The sequence below is a fragment of the Calliphora vicina genome, chromosome 3 (genome assembly GCF_958450345.1).
Source record: "Calliphora vicina chromosome 3, idCalVici1.1, whole genome shotgun sequence".
Lineage (NCBI taxonomy): Eukaryota > Metazoa > Arthropoda > Insecta > Diptera > Calliphoridae > Calliphora > Calliphora vicina.
In genome coordinates, this window is record NC_088782.1 from 40278601 (window position 1) to 40299997 (window position 21397).

At 28.1% G+C, this 21397-nt stretch overlaps 1 protein-coding gene across 2 annotated transcripts in view; it reads right to left on the reverse strand.

The window, feature by feature from the left end:
• The window catches only part of Ptpmeg (protein tyrosine phosphatase Meg), a 37097-nt gene extending 16212 nt beyond the window's left edge, over nucleotides 1–20885 (reverse strand). The window contains exons 1-2 of one of the 2 annotated variants that reach the window (XM_065506463.1): nucleotides 20816–20885; nucleotides 18705–18925 (exon numbers count right to left, since the gene is read on the reverse strand). The gene's annotated coding sequence lies outside the window, so the exon portion shown is untranslated. Of the gene's footprint in view, nucleotides 1–18704; nucleotides 18926–20815 lie in introns of those variants that run through there. The other variant, XM_065506465.1, reaches the window with a different exon arrangement.
• Nucleotides 20886–21397: the final 512 nt, after the last annotated feature.

Consider the following 21397-nt stretch of genomic DNA (forward strand, 5'->3'; position numbering starts at 1 on the left):
GACTTAGTAATTCAGATATAGGTCAAAAATCGAGGTTGCCCTGGTTTTTTCCTCACACCTCAGCCATTTGTGGACCGATTTTGTTGATTTTAAATAGCAAACTTCTCGGAAGCATGTCTGACACAATTATTGAACATTGAAGATTGATTTTTCAGAAAATTGATTTCAACAAACGGACATGGCTTAATCGACTCCGCTATCTATAAGGATCCAGAATATATATACTTTATAGGGTCGGAAATGAAAAATGTAGAAATTACAAACGGAATGACAAACTTATATATACCCTTCTCACAAAGGTGAAGGGTACAATAATTACGACATACAATGCTACGACACCAATTGTGAATTGGGCAATAGTTTCCTTATATATTAACTCAAGAATTGTATAAAGGCTTAAATTTTAAAAAAAAACAAGTAAGTGACAATAAAATATTTTTGTGATATTAGCCCCTATATATGGGGGTAGGGTCAATTATGGTATATATTGGTAGAAAGATTTAGGCTCATATAAAACTTGTTTGTGTCAAATTTCATCACGACTCTTAATTATGAATGTTAAGGTAATTTTCTGATGGCGACCTTGTATGGGCACTAGGGACAAATGTTGCCCGATTCTCATCATACTTTACTGTATAATTTCAGAATATTTAGAACAAATTTGGTCAACATTTTATCAGGATTGTCGCATAATCAATATATATATGACTGCTCAAACAGTATTACGCGGCAGACATTTGTATGGGGACTAAGTTAAATTATGGACCGATAGTGACCACCTTCAATAAGAAACAAACCTTATCAATAGAGTATTTGTGGAAGATTTCTAGCTAGCTCCTTTCGTTTGGGCTCTATCATGTTTTCAACAGACAGACAGACGGATGGACATAATTAGATCGTCTTAAAATCCAATGAGGACCCAGAATATATATACCAATGTGTGACAAATATTTTGATGTGTTGCATCTTTTGATGGTGTTTATAAAAACTTCTTTCACTAGTAATTGCTCCGTTAGGATTTTAAACGCGATAAGTATTATAAGTATGTCAAATTTTAGCTTTCTATGTATTTCGGAAGCTGCAGTTAGTTTCCAAAATATAAAAAAATCTTTTTTTCCCGGGATTTGTTAATCCCGAAAAATCTCGAAGGATTTTCTAGGTAAATCCTGTAATTTAGGACCCTACTCGTTACCTACGACTCAATACATTGTCAGCACTATAACTGAGGATGTTTTAAGATATCGTTTCTACGTTTGAGTCTTACAAGTAAAGTTTTTCACGGGAATTCCCAGGAATTCCATAAAATTTTCAATCCCAGGAAATTGTGCGAAAATTACCGGGAATTATTTTCCTTAGTTTTATGTGATGTTTTTTGAACTCGACTTTCTTTAAAAGCTCAAAAAAACAAATGCAGAAGATTCATACAAGAAAAAAGATTTAATCCAAATAGACGAATAACAATTTCATTATTTAAAATATTTCCAAAACTCGAGAATGTTCAGGGCTGTCACAGAATTCTAATCCGATCGTAAGTGGAATTATTCGGGATTGTCGTAGAAATCAATCGGGTTAGAAAACGACTGAAAAAGTTAAGTTTACTTGCTTCAACCAAAAAAAAATCTATAGCCAATAATACATTTGTTCTTATTCTAGGTCGTATTTGACGCCATCATAATCATTGTTTGCCACATTATTCCTAATTTGTATGAAAATCTACGTGCAGCAGCAATTGTATTTATTGTATTTTTTTTTAATTATTTTAAATTTTCCAAGTTTACAATTTTTAAACTCTATAAAAAGTTGATTTTTCCATTAAATATAATTGCATTGTCCTTTAATTAAAAAGCTTTTAAAGTAAATCACATAAAAGGTAATGCAATAAACAATGTTTATTTTATTATTAATTTCCTTTTCATTCTTTTGTTATATGTTCGTATATTTAAACATTTATTATGTGGTTATTGTATAGTGTATAAGTATACGACGGAATATTATTAGTAGTTAGTCACCATTTCCACTTAACAGAAGTAAACAATTTTATTTTTATCAATCTCTTACCAAAATTAACGTAGTTATTAATTTGTTAATAGATATAAATAACCAGGGCAAGTTTAAATATGCACAAATAAAATTAAAATAAGCAAGCAAAAAAACTCAGAAAACGAGAAAATATGCAGACAAATATGCAGAAAATAACATTTTTTTATGATAATGAAAATCCTAAAATCTATCCATCGATTAAAATTTAAAAGATTCTGTTTCTTGGAGATTGGGCTGAATAATAGCTTCGGATCTTAAAAAAAATTTAAGTCGAACTATAATGATTTTCATGATCTTAAATAAATCAAAAAATCCACTAGTGTTTACTTACTATTTAGGCTGTGTGTATATGACTTAAAAATGCGGGATTTACAATAGATGGCGAATCTTTTGAACGCGGGTTTAGTTTTTAATAACCAGGGCAACCAAAAATATGCAATATCATATTTTTTGCTGTGCGTCATATAAACATATGAGTTAGTATTTATCCGTTTCAGACAATTTTAAGAATTTTGGCATCGATTTGTTAGCGCATATTTTTGCATATTTTGCCCTTTACTGCATATTTTGGCATATTTTGCGTTTTATAGCATATTTTTGCATATTTAACTCATAACTGCATATTTTTGTTGGATATTTTCTTTTATTTTTCATTATTTTATTTTACTATTTTGTTAAGGTCCAATGATAATTGGCCTAAGTTACTTAAATAAAAAATAGAGTACCCATAATCGCTTATATTCACAGAGTTTTCGTTGATTTAAGTGAGCTTAGTTTTCATATATTTCAATTAAATTAAAAATATACACACAAATATTAAAATTTAACAAATAGTAAAAATACGTAAAAAATTAAAAGAAAATTCCAAAATTGTATGTTATTATGGGCAACTTCTTAAAAAAATGTTGGATACATTTAAAAGAAGGAATTTTAGTCAGCTTGAGATTGAGACAGTTTGGGCATTAATAGTTTACCACTAATGTAAAATTAAACAAGTATTCAACAGACGTTTAGAATATTAAGATCTATCGAAAATCTCGCGTTCAAAACCCGTTGATATATTTACACAACTTGTAAACAAATTTATTAAGAAATCGTTAAAAAAGAATATACGTGGATATCGATAAACGATACAATGGATGAGAAAGGAAGAAACATAGGAAATGTCACGGTATTTTGAGTCCCAGTGATAAAACTTGAACAAACAGTTTTTTAATTGCCGCAGTCTTAAATAGAACTAATCATTCCACTATTGTAAGGCTCTTTTATAATTCTATTTAAATTTTAGAAGCCGAATTGAGATGTTAATCTAGATACATGATGAATGCTCCAAAATCCTTTGCAATTTTTTACCAAAAAATTATACGCTATTCACAGAGTTTTTGAAACATTCAAATGATAAAAAAGCTTTTAAAGCTTCATATAGAATAGAAACATTTGGAGAAACTTGTTGGGTACATCCTCAGTAGGGATCCTATAAACATTGGGACACATGGATTGAGAATGTAAAATATTATGCCACTAATTACTAAAAAAAAGTTTGAAGTATTAAGCAGTTTAAATGATGAGACAAATCAATTGATTATGATTTTCTAAGAAACTCGGAAATCTAAAACAAAGATTTAGTTAAAAAAATTTAGAACTTAAGTAAACACATAGTAATTTATTTCTAAATATAATAAAATGAATTGAATATAACTATTTTCATGTAGTGCCAAATTCCCTAAAATCGGTATTTAATCCTATAATAACCAATTTTAATTTATGAGCTCAATATTTTATTTACTTCATATATATTTTTTTAATGAAATCAAACAATAACCAACTATTTTTAAGTGCATATTTTTTATATTTTAAGAGCATATTTTTCGTTTTTAAGTGCATATTTTATGCGCATAAAACACTTTTTTTAGAGCATATTTTTGGTTGCCCTGTTAATAACTTATAAGTCATTTTGACGGGTACATATCTGTAATTTATTACTCTTATTTATTGAACATTATAGTGTAATCAACAAAGTTTTTTTGCTTCGAAAATGTCGAATTTTGTACCAACTAATCGTTATATAGGGAAAGTTTTGCTTTATTTCTTCAATTTGAAACAAGTAAGAAAGTATGGTCGGTCAAGCCCTACACTAAGTAAAAGAGCAAAAACATTTTTCTTTCAAAATTTCATTAATTTATATTTTTGAGTGATTTTCGGAAGATTTTCGGAAGTGGGCCTTATATGGGGGCTATGACCAATAATGGACCATGAAATTAGGTCGTGTGATTTATGTCTATATGAAAGTTTACTATGTTGAATTTTGTGAGTATACCAACATTTTTAAGCGATTTATGCACGTTAAAGTGATTTTCGGAAGCGGGTCTATATGGGAGCTATGACTAATTATGGACCGATCGTAACAAAATTTGGTGACATGAATTTCGTATATATAAAACTTATTTGGAGCGCAATTTGTGGAGATACATTTATAAATTAAACATTTATGACCGATAAAGTCCAATTTCGGAAGGACATTTGTATGGGGGCTAGGTGAAATAATGGACCGATTTCAGCCAGTTTCAATAGGCTTCGTCCTTGGGCCGAAACAATAATATGTACCATATTTACACAAGGTTTACATGTACAGCCAGCCAGCCAGCCAACCAGACGGACGGACATCGTTTAATCAACTAAGAAAGTGATTCTAAGTCGATCGGTATACTTTAAGGTGGGTGTTAGACTAATATTTTTGGGAGTTACAAACATCTGCACAAACGCATAATACCCTCCCCACTATGGTGGTGTAGGGTATAAAAAGTGCCGCTGAAGCACACGGATTGCTCACCAAAGCTTATGGAAAATGTGTTCCATCGGTTTCAACGTGCGAGAGATGGTTTGTGACGAAGACAAAGATCGCGCAGGCCAGCCAAAAAAGTTTGAACACCTAGAATTGGAGGCATTACTCCATGCAGATTGTTGTCAAACTCAACAAGAGCTTGCAAAATCATTGGGAGCTACTCAATCAGCAATTTCGAAACGTTTGCAAGCAGCTGGATTCATCCAAAATTGGAAAATTGGGTACCATACGTATTGAAGCTAAGAGACCTTTAAAGAAGATGAAATGCTGCTTGAAGGCTATAAAAGAAAGTCGTTTTTGCACCGAATCATTAATTGCGGTCAAAAATGGATCCATTACGATAACCTGAAGCGTAAGAGATCGTATTGGAAGCCCGGCCAACCAGCCGAATTAACACCAAAACCAAATATCCATGCAGCTAAGGTAATGATCTGTATTTGGTAGGACCAAAACAGTCCTATCTATTAAGAGCTGTTGAAATCTGGCCATACCATCACAGTACACCTGTACCTAACACAACTGAATCGTTTGAAGCGAGCATTGGCAGAACAACTACCAGAATATGCGGCCAGACATGCATTTTTAAAAATTTAAATTTTTTTTAATATTTAGCAAAAAAAAAACTTGGTGAAAAAAAAAGTTCGGGATAAAAAATATTTTTTCCGATATACATATGTCGTTGCAAAGGTCTTTGAAATATCTATCATTAGATATCAATATTGTCTAAATGACATATTAATGACTTAGTAATCCAGATATATCGAGGTTGTCCTGGTTTTTCCTTATATCTCAGCCATTTGTGGACCGATTTTCTCGATTTTTAATAGCAACCGAGCCGGAAGAATTCCGGAGATATTCATGTATGAATCGTGTATTGGGGGCTTCGGAAAGTTGATTTCAACAGACGGACGGACATGGCTTAATCGACTCCGCTATCTATAAGGATCCAGAATATATATATTACTAGATGACAGCTATTTACTAATGTTAGTTCTTCAAGTTTCTCCAAAAAATTTCTCTTATTAAGAAAAGTGAGAAGTGAGGCAGTATATTAAAAATTAAAATTTCCGAAATTTTTAATTTTTTTTCTTTACAAACCATCTCCTGAAAATTTCTAATCGAATAAAAAAGAAATCAGCAAAATCGCTCCAGCCGTTCTCACGTGATGAAATTACATACATGGACCATTTCATATTTATATATATATACAGTGAGCGTCAAAAGTGAGTAAACACCAAAAATTATTTGATTTTTTTTAAGATAATAAAAATCCTAAAATCTATCCATCGATTAAAATTTAAAAGTTTCGATTTGATGGAGATTGAGTTGAATAATAGAATCGGTTCTGAAAAAAGAAGATTTAAGTCGGAATATAATGATTTTTATGATCTTAAAAAAATCAAAGAATTCACTGGTGTTTACTCACTTTTGACGCTCACTGTAGATAGGGTCGGAAAATTATATTGTGGAAATTACAAACGGAATAACAAACTTATATGTATATACCCTTCTCACGAAGGTGAATGGTATAATGATACCCTTACCACTCATGGTGAAGGGTATACAAATTTAATACAAATTGATGGAATGTAATAAATTCATCACAACCTCTTCGGTTTCAAAACGTTTCGTTTTCAAAATTAATTTCTATCCATAAATTTATAAAATAACATAGTGACTATTTAAACTGTTATTGTTCTACATTTGAATAAATAAACGAGTTGTTACAATTTTAAACTTCATACTAAACAGCATTTATTTGCAATCAAAAGTATCCGGTTTATTTAAAGGAAATAAACCAACGTTTTTAAAAGGTAAACACGTAACAGTATTTTTGAATTATCATGAGACTTAAACTAAAGTAGATTATAAATTATATCTATATTATTTATTAATAACTAGTTGACCGCCCCCGCTTCGCCCGGTGGCATTTACTAATGTTAGTTCTTCAAATTTTTCCAACCCACTTACTTCTTATTTATTTGCAAATAAAATATATAAATTTGTACTGCATACTTTAGGTAGCTTTTTTATTACAATTGACTAAACTGAAAAAAAATTTCCGATATTTTTTCTTTACAAACCATCTCCTTTCGAATCGAATAAAAAAAATCAGCCAAATCGCTCCAGCCGTTCTCTCGTGATGCCATTACATACACTGATGGACAAAAGTCACCGCCATTTCCCTTTAGAATGTTTAAAGGACTACCACGTTATAAATATAATTGAAACACAAAATTTTATTTTTTCAACAAAAACAATAATTCATTTTTATTATACTTCAGTTAAAACAAGTCTTTTTAAATTAACCTAATTTACAAATACGTAGCGTGGCGGTCCTTTACACATCCTAAATGGGAAATGGCGGTGAATTTTGTCCATCAGTGTACATGGACCATTTCATTTTTATATACAGTGGGGAGCTCAAATGAGTACATGTTTCTATTTTGTGCACTTCTTATGGAATAAAAATAAAACTAATAAAGCAAATCCAAAATTTTTTTCTGTCATTTATTTTATGTTTAATATGCAATAAAATAAAACCATCTGCGTATCGGTATGATGAGTCTCATACCGATTTTGTTGTCTCATCATCACGATTTTGTATATAAAAGTGTTAATCCTGCAGATGAAGTAATTTTTCTATAGGATGGCGACCCAATGCACACGTCAAAAATCGTAAAGAATGATGTTCTTAGAAAAATTTCTTATTAATGCAGTTATCAGCTCAATGTTCTGAGTTCAATCCTATTGAGAATTTTTAGTGAATCATGAATTGGCGGTTGAAACCATTCCGATTAACTCCTACCAATTTGTACGAGCTTTAACAGCGGATTGAGCACGAGAGAGATAGTATTCCAAATAATGTTAATGAATAATTGGTAGAAAATATGCCAAGGTGTAAATTTTTTTTACGTAATAACGGATTTTGAAAAAAATTTTAAAAAATGCAATTCTTCCCTAAAGTTATTATGGGGTGCAAAATTGAGTACATGCGATTTTTTTTATTTAGAACTGTAATTTTGTTTTGAATTGTAATTCATTTTGTTACATATTAAACATAAAATAAATGACAGAAAAAAATTTAGGATTTGCTCTATTAGTTTTATTTTTATTCCATAAGAAGTGCACAAAATAGAAACATGTATTCATTTCAGCTCCCCACTGTATATAGATTAGAAAATCATTTTGTGTCTATTGCAGATAATTTCTTTAGAAGTCACGCGATTTTAGTTTCAAAGGGCAACTTGCCGAATACTAATTTATTCGATTAATCGAATCACAAAATATATTTTTTCGATGATTATTCGAATTATTTTTTTATTCAAATGACAAACCTAGACCTGGCCTGACCTAGACTGTTGTCATTGTGCACTGGATCATGGTGATCTAGACTAAATAACTGTGCTTTAGTTCTTTAGTTGTTTATAAATGTCGATTTTTCAAATGCCAAATACACCGTATTTCTTTAGGAATGATATAACTGTGCAAATGGAAGATATCACTGCAAAAATGTCATATTTAAAAAACATGCATGTTCTTGTTTCTATGAACAAAATAGGAAGATATAAATAGGGTGTTGAGTATTTGGAATACTTCAAAATATAACGTTTATGAACAAAATCATTTCCGAATAAAAATATAAATGTTAAAAATCGCTAGAATGTGTATTTGTAAGTACGTATGTACTAAGTTTGTATATGAACTACTCTCCATAAATATCCATATTATTACGTAGCGGAAGTTATGGAATTTTTGTTGTTGTTGATTTTTATATATGTTTGCTGTGATAATATCATTATTATAAAAAATACACTTGTCATACCTAAAGTACATAATGACTGGACAGCAGACAACAAACAACACAACCAACTATTAGTAGAAAATGTTGTACAAAGTAAATTCGTATCTATCTATGTATACATTCAGTTAATACCGCTTTGACCGATGGTGGTGGCAACATACACAATCACTTACGCACATATGAATAGAGTATGTAGTAGCAGCAGCAGCAGTTACTAAAATTGTTTGCTAAAAAAAAAATCTACAAAAAACACAATTCAATAATGACGACATGGAATACTAATTAAATGCACACCCAAATAAATAGAATAAATCAAACAAGGCCTATTGTTTTTCATGTTGGCTTTCAGCGTAAAACTGTGTGTTAAGAAAATGTGTGTGAGTGTGTTTGCAACTTAAATGAAAATTAAATCATATTTGGTACTTTGATTTACAAACTAAATAAATATAAAATTAATTAAATAATTTGCTTTAATTACATACTTATTATAAAGAAAAAAGTATGATTTTTTTCACTTGACCTCAAATGTATGAAGTAATGGAATTTTCAAAAAGTCCTTTTAATATAATGGTGTTTGAAGTTTTTAACAAGTTTGAACCTTCAGGAAAACACAGTAATTTTCAAGATCAATTTCATTTATAACACTTGAAAAGTAAGTATTTAAAGTCTTAATGTGTCTCACATGAAGCTAAAATGCTCCCTTCTGGATTGTATCAATTGTTGTTAATAAAATCATCAAGATCAATTTCATTTATAACACTTGAAAAGTAAGTATTTAAAGTCTTAGGGCCGTTTTCTCATTAGGTGATTATCTTTTTTCCCAACGAAAAACTGCAGATTAAAGAAATTTGGTTTTCTCAATGTCTCATTTGCTTCTATTCTGTCGCAAAGCTAACCCGACCTCATCTGCCAATTATTTATTTATCGTACAGATAAATTCAATCAGCTGACTGCTGTTCATAGTTTGTATGTGTTTGTGTTTTTGTAAACGAAATTAAATAGATTTTATAAAAACAAAAGTTTAATAAAGGATTAACATTAATTTGATTGAGGATGAACACGAAGAACTTGAGTTCCAAGTGAATGCTAAAAGAGTTTATCATGCCAGGCCTAACTACATGCAGGATAATGAATTTTTCAAAAGATTGCGGCTGTCGATGGCTACATTAAACAGCTGATTTATGTAAACATGTTGTCACTTGAAGGTTCCCAACTTTCACATCTATTTTGAGAGGTATTGCCAACTGCAAATAACGTTTTTGGTCGGTATATTGAGAAAACCAAAATTGTTAACGGACAGTTTATCGGCCTAATAAATTTATGGCGACATTTAGTAACAGGCATTTTGTCGACACATTGAGAAAATGGACCTTAATGTGTCTCACATGAAGCTAAAATGCTCCATTCTGGATTGTATCAATTGTTATTAATAAAATCATCCTGCTTAAAACTTATAACAAAAATTCATTTTAATACATGAATCCAATTTTTTCCAAAATTGTTTATGAAAATTTTTTTTTATTAGGGAAAAAAGATTTTTTGGTAGAAAAAAATTCGGGTTAAAAATTATTATACCATTATAGACTTTGTAATATCTATCATTAGATATCCATATTGTCTATACATATTAATGACTTAGTAATCCAGATATAGTTCAAAAATAGGCCGATTTTAAATAGCAACCGAACCGGGAGAATTCCCGATATTGTAAGTTATTTGGTGGCTACGGAAAGTTGACTTCAACATACAGACGGACAAGGCCTTATCGACTTCGCTATCTATAATGATCAAGAATATATACACTTTGTGGGGTCGCAAATGAAAAATGTAGAAATTATAAACGGAAGGACAAACTTCTATGTACCCTTGCCACTCATGGTGAAGGGTATAAAAATATGGGATTTAGAATAGATAGCGTATCCTTTAAACACAGTTTTATTTTTAACAACTTATATGTCATTTTGAAGAGTACAAATCTGTCATTTGTTATCACTTAAATATTTAACAGTAGAGTGTAAATAACAAAGTTATTTTTGCTTCAAATATGTCGAAGAAATGTCTGAAGACCCCAGATATCTTCGGGATCCCAATCTTCAATAATTCTGTCAGAAATGCTTTCCTATTTAAAATCAGGAAAATCGGTCCACAAATGGCTGAGATATGAGGAAAAAACCAGAACAACCTAGATTTTTGACCTATATCTGGATTATTAAGTTATTAATATAGACAATATGGATATCTAATGATAGATATTTCAAAGACCTTTGCAACGACATATATAGGACCATAGTACGATGTACCTACAATGTGTCAAAATCGGAAAAAATATTTTTTAAGTTTTTTTCGCTAAATATTAAAAAAAAAATTTTAATTTAAAAAAAAATTTCAAAATTTAAAAAAAAACAATTCGAAATATTTTTTTTTCAAAAAAAATGAAAAACCGCCAAAAAAATTAATTTTGTTTACCTAAAAATAATTAAAATTTTGTATTTTGAAGTATAATTAGGTGAAGGGTGTATAAGATTCGGCACAGCCGAATATAGCTCTCTTGTTTTTATTCACGTTAGCTTTTAAAATATGTCAGAAATTATCTTTTCTAAATCATTAATTTATTAACTGGTATTTCGGACAAAATGGACAGCGAAAAAACGTACGTGAACTTTCAAGAAAACATCAAATGATCTGAAGGTTCTTCATCACACTGTTTCAAAAGCTAGTGCTCTTTCGAAGAGCATCGAAAACTTCTATAAGAAATGCAGCTCGTAAAGTGAATGATCTGATATTAATGTATATCTACAAATATTGTTTTTAGTTTTGCCTCCATATTTCTAGCCCGATTTGGCTTCATGCCACTATGGAAAAAAGGCACCTGAATGCTCAATTGTAACAAACAAATGTAAACAAACTATCGGACAAAAAATAATCAGCAGGCTTTTTAAAGTCACCTGACTTTTTGACAAACAAGTTCTTTAATGTTTTCCAAAGAAAATATTTCCATTAGATCTAAAATAGATTATTGACTTAAATGCAAAATTAAATCGATGCCATTTTATTCGGAAAATAACCTATTTCGACAAAATTGATTCTGGGTTTGCAATTACATAAAAATTGCAACCCTATACAAACGAATAGTTAAAAAATTTATATAAATCAAGTTATTTAATTATGACAGTTATTATAAAAATTTAAAAGAGCTTTTAATGTGATTTTATTTTCATTTAATTTGTTTAAACAGTTTAAGCTCATTTAAAACAACACATTTCCATTGTATATCATATAAGGAATAATATTCATTTAGTCATTAAATTATATGGTTTAAAATGTTGCCAAAACTGCAAATATTTCTTAATGTTTTATTTCCTGTTAGCTAGTGACTAACTAAATTTAAATTGTCATTAATTGTATGGTAAAAGCTTTTCAAAAAAACATTTTATAAATACCTAAATTTAAAATAATAAATGTACATAGCATATTTGAGAATTTATTTAGAATTAAGTGAATAAAATATATAACAAAAAAGTAGATACTCGTGATTGTTGCGAACGGAATATAAAAACTGTTAACAGTTTTATTGATTGTAGGGCAATGCCATATACTACAAATAAACATGTTTTTATCAATTTTTAATGAACTTACGAGTATTTGGGTCGAGATTAAATATGATTTTGTTTACAAAAACATACATATAACTGAATACAACAAAAATTCACATAATTTTAATTAAACTTAAAGTAATTATTTTTGTTTAAATAGAATACAATTTCGTGTATATATTTCAGCGAAATTTTTTTTCGTTTGTTTAATACATTTATAGTACGTATTTTAATTTGTTTACAATATTTATGATTGAAGATAATTCTATTAATGGGCTGCTTGGCCTCAAAACAATTAAGTAAATATAATTCGCAGGAAAAATATTGTCCAATTGACCATAAATAAGTTTTCAAGCGTTCAGAAATTTCAATAAGGACCTAATAAATTAATGGTTAGCACAGATAGTGTCCAGTAATTTTTTATAGCGGATATTTAAGACAATTTTCTGGAACTGAATCAATTTCAAATACGACCAAAAATTCCATAAAAATTATTGATAAGTAAGTTTTTTAGCTGAGTCAAATGAGCTCATGTTAATTGGCACAGAAACTAAAATTTTCACACTAAAGATTATCTTCAAATGAAATTGCCTTTATTACTAAAATAGAACTCTTTAACAGCACTTTCTTCAAGATTTGAATCATGGCATTACAGCTGAAACTCAGAAAAATGTACAAAATAATCCAATGTAGCAAACATTTCAGAATATAAGACTAATTTATATTGTACAAAAATGTTTACAATTTTTATTTTTCAATATTTTTCTTAAATTATATTTTAATGAATGATAATAAGATTCGACACAGCCGAATATAACACTTGTTTTTTTTTTGTTTTTATTTTAAGACGAGATACGACCTATGAAACTTGACCCGACAGACCTTGTCCTGTCCAAATTAAAAAAAAAAATTTTGTTTTCGATTTGTGAATTTGTAAGAAGCGGTTTTGACAACAAACTTAGACAAATAACCTAAGTTTGTTGTCAAAAACCTAAGTCTTGCGACCACAGAATACATGAAATCATACATTGATTATATTTTGAATTTTTATATAAGTAATCTAATTTTGGTCTGAAAAATCTTTTCTTGATTAAACGCTTTATGGCCAAGTTATTAGCGATTTTAGATATTGTGAGTTTAATGCTTATTGGCCATGTTATTAGCGAATTTAGATACATACTTAAAATCTTTATATAAAAAATCGATGGTCAGAAATATGAGTGATCACACATCGAGCTCCTTTTCTTGATTAAACGCTTATTGGCCAAGTTATTAGCGATTTTAGATATTTTGAGTTTTTATAAAAAAATCGTTTTTTGGCCAGAAATATGAGTGATCACAGATCGAGCTCCTTTTCTTGATTAAAAGCTTATTGGCCATTTTATTAGCGATTTTAGATATTTTGAGTTTTTATAAAAAAAATCAAAAGGGCTCGATCTGTGATCACTCATATTTCTGGACATTTTAGATCTTTAGATTGAGATTTTATATAAAACAAGTAAGAGTGCTATATTCGGCTGTGCCGAATCTTATATACCAAATTATACTTCAAAATTTTAAATATTTTTAGGTAAACAAAATTTTTTCATTTTTTGGAAAAAAAATTTTTCGATTGTTATTTTAAATTTTTTTTTTTAAATTTGAAATTTTTTTTTTTAAATTTGAATTTTTTTTTTTAAATTTTAAAAAATTTTTTTTTGGTTTTTTAATTTTTTTTTTTTTTTTTAAAAAATTCGGGTTAAAATTTTCTTTCCCGATTTTGACCCATTGTAGGTCCAACTTACTATGGTCTTATATACGTCGTTGCAAATGTCTTTGAAATATCTATATTTAGATATCCATATTGTCTATATTAATGTCTTAGTAATCCAGATATACATATGTAGGTCAAAAATCGAGGTTGTCTTGGTTTTTTTATCATATCTCAGCCATTTGTGGACCGATTTTGCTGATTTTAATAGCAAAATTCTCGAAAGCATTTCTGACAGAATTATTGAAGATTTGGATCCCGAAGATATCTGGGGTCTTCAGAAAACTGATTTCAACAGACAGACAGACAGACGGACATGGCTTAATCGACTCCGCTATCTATAAGGATCCAGAATATATATACTTATAGGGTCGGAAATGAAAAATGTAGAAATTACAAACGGAATGACAAACTTATATATACCCTTCTCACGAAGGTGAAGGGTATAAAAATCAATTTTTGGCCAGAAATACGAGTGATCACAGATCGAGCTCCTTTTCTTGATTAAACGCTTATTGGCCAAGTTATTAGCGAATTTAGATATTGTCCAGGCGTCCTGCGAAAAAAATTCAATAAAAACTTAATTTGGATTACTATGAACATTTAAACAAAAAATTAGCCAAATCGGTGTAGCCGTTTTCAGATTTTAGATAAATCGAAAAAAGTGGTCGTGGTAAATTTTTCATTCCGTAAAAACCTAAGTTGGACTATGACCAACATTTTTAAAAAAAAAATAATAAATCGGTCGGATCGTTCTCTACTGTTGCAAATACCAACGAACGACATTTGATTTATATTTATATAGATAGATTAAAGTATTTTTTTTTTAATTGAATAATTCTAGGAAATTAGATATAAAACATTATTGGTGTTAGACATTGTTGATTTTTGTAATAATATACTATTGTACATACAAAACCATTAATTTAAACATTAGTGATATTATGCATTATTGATTGTTTGGTATAATATTTTTAAAGCTTATTTACATATTTTATATACATACATAGACATTTTCAATTCTAAACGTAAATCTATGTGCCCAAGTATAATGTCACGAAACCCCCCTAGTTTTGCTATTAATTTAGGTTAATCTATGTTTTAAAATCCCCCTTCAATATTCACGGTATATTATAAAGAAAATAAATGTAAGAAGGAAACCTTTTCATTCGTATACATACATACATTCATATATGAATATGTATGACTTGAATGGATGTCATGGATACATTTTTCTTAAAATAAAACACATAAACATACAACAAAGAATTGCAAAACTACCCTCTGAATTGTATTTTGTATGGAAAACTTGCATGTAACATGCAAGCTTTGTTTAAAGCATTTTACCATACTGGTTGATAAATTAGCACAAGACGATAGGTACAATAACTAAATACGAGGAGTACATTAAAAATCATTGTAATTTTTTTTTCTAATTCTATAACGGTTCTGTTTGCCTCAGGATAGCTATTATTTTTTCTACGAAATTAGAGAAATTTTAAATTTAAAGTCTATTATTATATTTGGTTTATATAATAATAAAGAAATGAAGTCATTAAATAGGTTGTTATTAATATTAAGCCTATTTTCATTTCAAATTAAATGACCGAATCATTTTTTAATTTTGCTTTCGACCGTTAGATGTTTAAATCATAATTTGTAAAAATTCCTTTAAACAAAATACAATATTTCAGCAATTTCGTATAATGCTTCTAATTTTATTTAACAACCAAAATAACATTTTTTTTAGTACTAAACTTAAGCAATTATAGTTTATGTATTTAAAAAATTTTGTTTTGACCCTCGTATGTAGTTGAAAATGTTTATTTAAAACATTGTTAAATTATTGCCGAAAATGTGAATCAAGGGAGAAATAAATTCATTTAATATGTATTAAATAATAAGAAACGTGGGTGAATGAGTTAATAAAAAATTAATACTAATTTAGGAGTTTATCAATAAATTCACAAATCACAATAAAATTTGATTATTTATGCATAATAATAAATAAAAAACATATTTAAAAATACGATATCTATGTACATTAAGGAAATGGGAGGTAGAGAAAAAGTAAGTCGAAATATTAGGGAATGTATTCAAAAATATTTTTAAAACTCTGTGTTTTTTCGAATCTCTTTTTATTCGGAAACTAAAATATTATAGAAACAATTTTGACATGAAACAAGTTTTGAAAAAAATGGGGTCAACTAATTATTTAAGGATATATGTATATATATATAGTTTTATTATTAAATGGAAAATCATTCTAACTATATTGCATATACTTTATCCGTTCCTTGAATTTTAGTAGTCACAAGATTTTCCTTTTTAAGTTAAGTTTCACAATGTTCTGATATGGATGTTAATGAAGTCGATTGAAAATAATATAGGAAGTCGTTTCTTATTCAATTTAACCAACTTGGTATTGTTTCATTTCAGATGTTTTTATTAAAATGTTTGTTTATACCAACTATTTTTGTTTTAATTCAATATTGAAAAGAAATTTATTCGAATATTTGATTCGTAGTCAACAATTTATTATTGATCGAATAATTTTTTATTTTAAACTAAAAATTTTTATTCATTCGAATAAAAAACATATTTCTTTTTTTCGATTATTCGAATGACAACCTTACTTTTGATATAATTTTCGGATATAGATTAGAGCTACCGTTTGCCAGTTATGTTGTTAATTAAAAAATAATTTCGATTAAAATGACTTTTAATATTCGTACCCTTAAAATCTAATATACAAAAATCTCGTTTCACAATGTTTGTGTGAAAACTCCTCCGAAACGGCTAAACCGATTTTTATGAAATTTTGGAGCTATGAGAATAGGTCGTAAAGTATATTTCATACCGCTTGAAAATTAGGGTGCATCTATACAGAATTTGTTTTCACAATTTTTTTTTGTCAAAAAATAACTATAACCCCAAATTTTCATCAACCGATTTTTAGCCGACTTTTTAGTATTTTGTATGAGCAATATACAAATACATATCAATATTTACTGTTTTTTATGATTTTTTTTATATATTTTTGATAGGCAGGAGAATATGACGTAAAGTATATTTCATACCGCTAGGTCATTAGATCATTCCCTATCCTCCCATTTTTTTAAAATATTTTTCAATTAAATATTTCTCTTTATTTGGCATAAAAAATACACTCAGGTCTCGTTTTATGCGATAGATGCGTTCCAAAAAAAATCGCAAAAATTGAATTCGCATAAAACGATACTCTAGCTTCATATAAAAACTAATGATTCGTTCCAAAATTATCTTATCAAGTTGTTAATTAACTGACATCAATTAAAGAATCATTATCTAATAATGATGTTGTATAATGTAATACATATGTTGGAGTTTAAGCTTTGACTTTGTTCAATTTTATTTATAATATTTATTTAATTTATATCATAATTATTTAATTTATTTTATACTTAAATTTTTTAATGTAATCTATTTTTTTAAGTAGAAATTTATAACCGGTTATGGCCAATAGGCTAGGTTGTTGAAAATAAATAATAATAAAAAAAAAACGCATAAATTCAAATTTTAATTAAAAAGCCAAAGCAAAATCGCATAAAAAAATCAACAAAAATATATTTATTTGATTTACTTAAACAGTAAAAACAAATCCCGGTTAAAAAAAAATAAACAAAAATATAATATTAATTCATTAATTACAGAAAAAACAGAAAAGTATCCAAAAAAATAAGCTAAAACATTTTTTAAGAAAATTCTGTAAATACGTATGATTAATCTGAATCCTGAATAATTGTCTGCATCGCTTGGGAATTTTTTCAACGTCGCTTGCATCACTAGATGATATAATCATATTGTAAAATATCATTTTCATCACTAGAATTTAAAAAAAACATCAAAAATTTTAAAATCTGTAGAAATTCTAAAAAAAATTGTTAATTTAAAAATCGCATAAATTTGGATCCGCATAAAACGAGACCTGAGAGTATCTATAATGCCAAATTCACTCAGAATGCATTATTTTTTATTTAACAACCAAAATACCTATTCATTGGAAATAATTTGTATGACAGAACTACGTTTGCCGGGTCAGCTAGTTATGTAAATATACATATATTACGAAGTAGTGAAAATTACGAACTAATAAAAATTCAAAAAATTCTTCAAATAATGAAAACCAGGTCAGCTAGTTATTTAATATTATGTAAATTTCCAAAACTTTAAATTTTTTAAAAATTTTACATTTAAAATGATTTCTTTTAATGAAAACAAAAAATATAAACAATTTTGACAATCGAAAACACAAGATAAACGCACAAATAATAATCAGCTGTCTTTGTAATACACCTTGATTTGAATATTTGGAATCTAGATCAAAGCAAAGAATTAAAACCCCGACTTCATGAAAAGTAGCAATTTCAGTATGTCAATGAATAGGTATTTATTTTTGATATAAAATTATTTATTATAGGTAGTTATCTAGATTTAGTATTCATATCATGAGGGTTTTTTATTTTATTTATTTCATTTATTTAGAATCAAGCCCTTAGGGCAAATACATAATCACAAATAAAAAAAGTGATTTTCTATTTTCTACACAAAAATTACGGCAGTAGCAATTTAGAAAAGTAATTCAATTTCTTTTAACAAAAAATTATAATAATTTCCAAAAATATTTAAACTTACCTTGATATGTCTGTTTCAAACTTTTTTTTTTGTCGAGTGTAAAGTAATTCAATTCAGTTAGGATGTCAATCAGATTTGATGTTGTCAATTTGTATATATTTTTTTGTGTTTTGTTTTCTTTTCAATTTCTTCAGTACGGAGGATAGTGGGCAGTGACAAAACTTTGATTAATTCAATCAATTTTGTTAAACAAGAAATGACAATATTTGCTGTTACAATTTCTATCTAGTAAATAGAAAAAAAAGAACAAATTGCACTTTAGATTTAGAACACAAAAGATGACAACCGGAAGATTTGTAATGCGGGTTAAGATGAGATGATGTACATATACCGATTGTAAATAAAATCTCGATTAACATACATACACACATGAACATTTATACAAAATGCCCACAAACATGAGATAAAACAACAACAACAATAACTAAAATACAGTTCAACGAACATCGACACTTTCAATGTAAAGATGTGTTTTGTTTTTTTTTTTTTGTAATTTTTTTTCTTGTGTCTACTGTAAATAATGCATGCATTGCATACTTTAAGATTTTTTTGTTGAAAAAGAACGAAATAATAAATCTATTATATGTGGAAGTATATGGCAGCAAAGGGTATCAAGGATATTTATTTTTAAATTCAGTTGTTTTATTCTTCTTTAAACTACAGACTAAAAATATCACTCAAAAAAATAAGGGGACGCATTCGTGACGATGAGTAATCATCATTCATTGCTTGTAATATTTTTCTATTTTATTTTCGTACACTTTTATTTATGTATTTTCCAATTGTACGCTTTCCGATAAGTATTATTTAATATGTATGCATATTTTTGGGGTTTTTCTCGGTAATCACTCACAAAATTGTTTGTACTTTTTTTTTTTGGTATTTTTAGTTGTACAACAACTAGGGTATTCAATTAATCGGGTTTCTGGTTTAATCGGTTAATCGAGCAAATAATTAACCGAGGTTTATATTTATTCGGTTAATAATCGGTTAATTTAAAATTATTCGATTAACCGAATAATTTCTATTTTCATTTTAAATTGAAAATACAACAACGAATTTTGAGTACAAAAACATAAAAAACAGCAAATAAGGTATTTGAGATAATTTTTTTAAACATATCGCCTATTTGCTGCAACAACGTCATAACTTAAAATCCGTGTTTTATGAACTGTTCTATAATCTTTCATATAGTTTCATCAGTTTTCAAAAAAGTCAATTATTTTTTGTGTGAGAGTGCTCTTTTTTTTGTAAACATCAAAATTAAAATTCATGTTTTCTCGTATATTTGATAAGTAAAAATTTGGGTTTAATACAGATTAGAAAGATATTAACATCTACTATTTATATTTCTGAAATCGCATGATTTGTATAATTTAAACGATTTTTTTCTTTAGATTTAATAAAACTTTTCTTGGGAAAAAACTCTCTCGCTGATTGTATATGTTGGAGAAATCAAAAGCATGATAAGGAATATTCATTTTTGAATTGTTTTAGATTTTGATCAATTTAATAGTTTCGTTTAGTTATGATAAAAGACTCATTTCAAAAAAAGTTTCGTCCATACATGTAAATACAAACAAAGTTTCAAATACATGTAAATTAAATATGTCAGTTGTTATACATGTTTATTGGATGTTCAAAAATATCTAATTTTAATTTGAAATTTGTCTTTGAATTGAAATGGAAAAATAAATACAAAAAAATTGTTTAAAGTGCAAAAACAAGGAATTTCGGTTAATCGGTTAATCGAAACAAATTAATCGGTTTATTTGTTATTTGAAAATCGGCAATTTCAAATTATTCGAACAGTTAACCGTCCAAAATTAATCGGTTAACCGATTAACGGTTAATCGATTGAATACCCTAACAACAACCCACCTTTTTTTCTTCTTCTTAAAAAAAAACACACACTTTCACATTAAAGAACCCAAGTTACTCAATTGAAAATATGAAATTAATTTGTTTTAAAATTATATTGTATTTATATGTAATTAAATGTTATTGTTGTAATAGAAAGAAAATGCAATTCGTAGAGAAAAATTAAACGCAACAAAATTAAATAAAATCCACTTAAAAATATATATATTTTTTAATTAAACAATAAGCACTTCTTTTGACGTTTATCACCGCTCATGAATTTTATCGAACTAAAAAACATTTTTTTGTTAAGTGAACTACAGTGTTGTCGGTATTTTTTCAGCCATCATCCCCAGTTAACGTTTTTGTATCTCCAAATCTCCCCAACAATATGTTACAAAAGCTCACTGGGCTTTGTTGTTCGAGGTAGTTTTAAAATGATGGTGCGAAAGTGATACAATCATGTATATGACTTTTTTTAGTTATTACAACAATAATTCATCCAGATTATATTGGCGCGGAATACTTTTTTCCCAAAACTTCACCTACAATGTTTATTAATCCCCAACAAATCTCTAGATCCTCAATCCGGAAATTGTAAACCCATTTAGCAAAAAAATCCTCTTTTTAGGAAAACAATTCCATGAGATGGCAACATTGATGGAAAATTAACGAAGCAAATGCGTAGCAAGTGATGCCAGATGAATCAGAAAAGTTTCGTTAAAATTTGTTTTGTGCAGTTACCAGACGTTGATGTTAAAGAACACACATTCGCCCAGTTATTTGTATTTGTAAAAAAAACTGGGTTTAAAACATATTTTGCCCGATTTTGA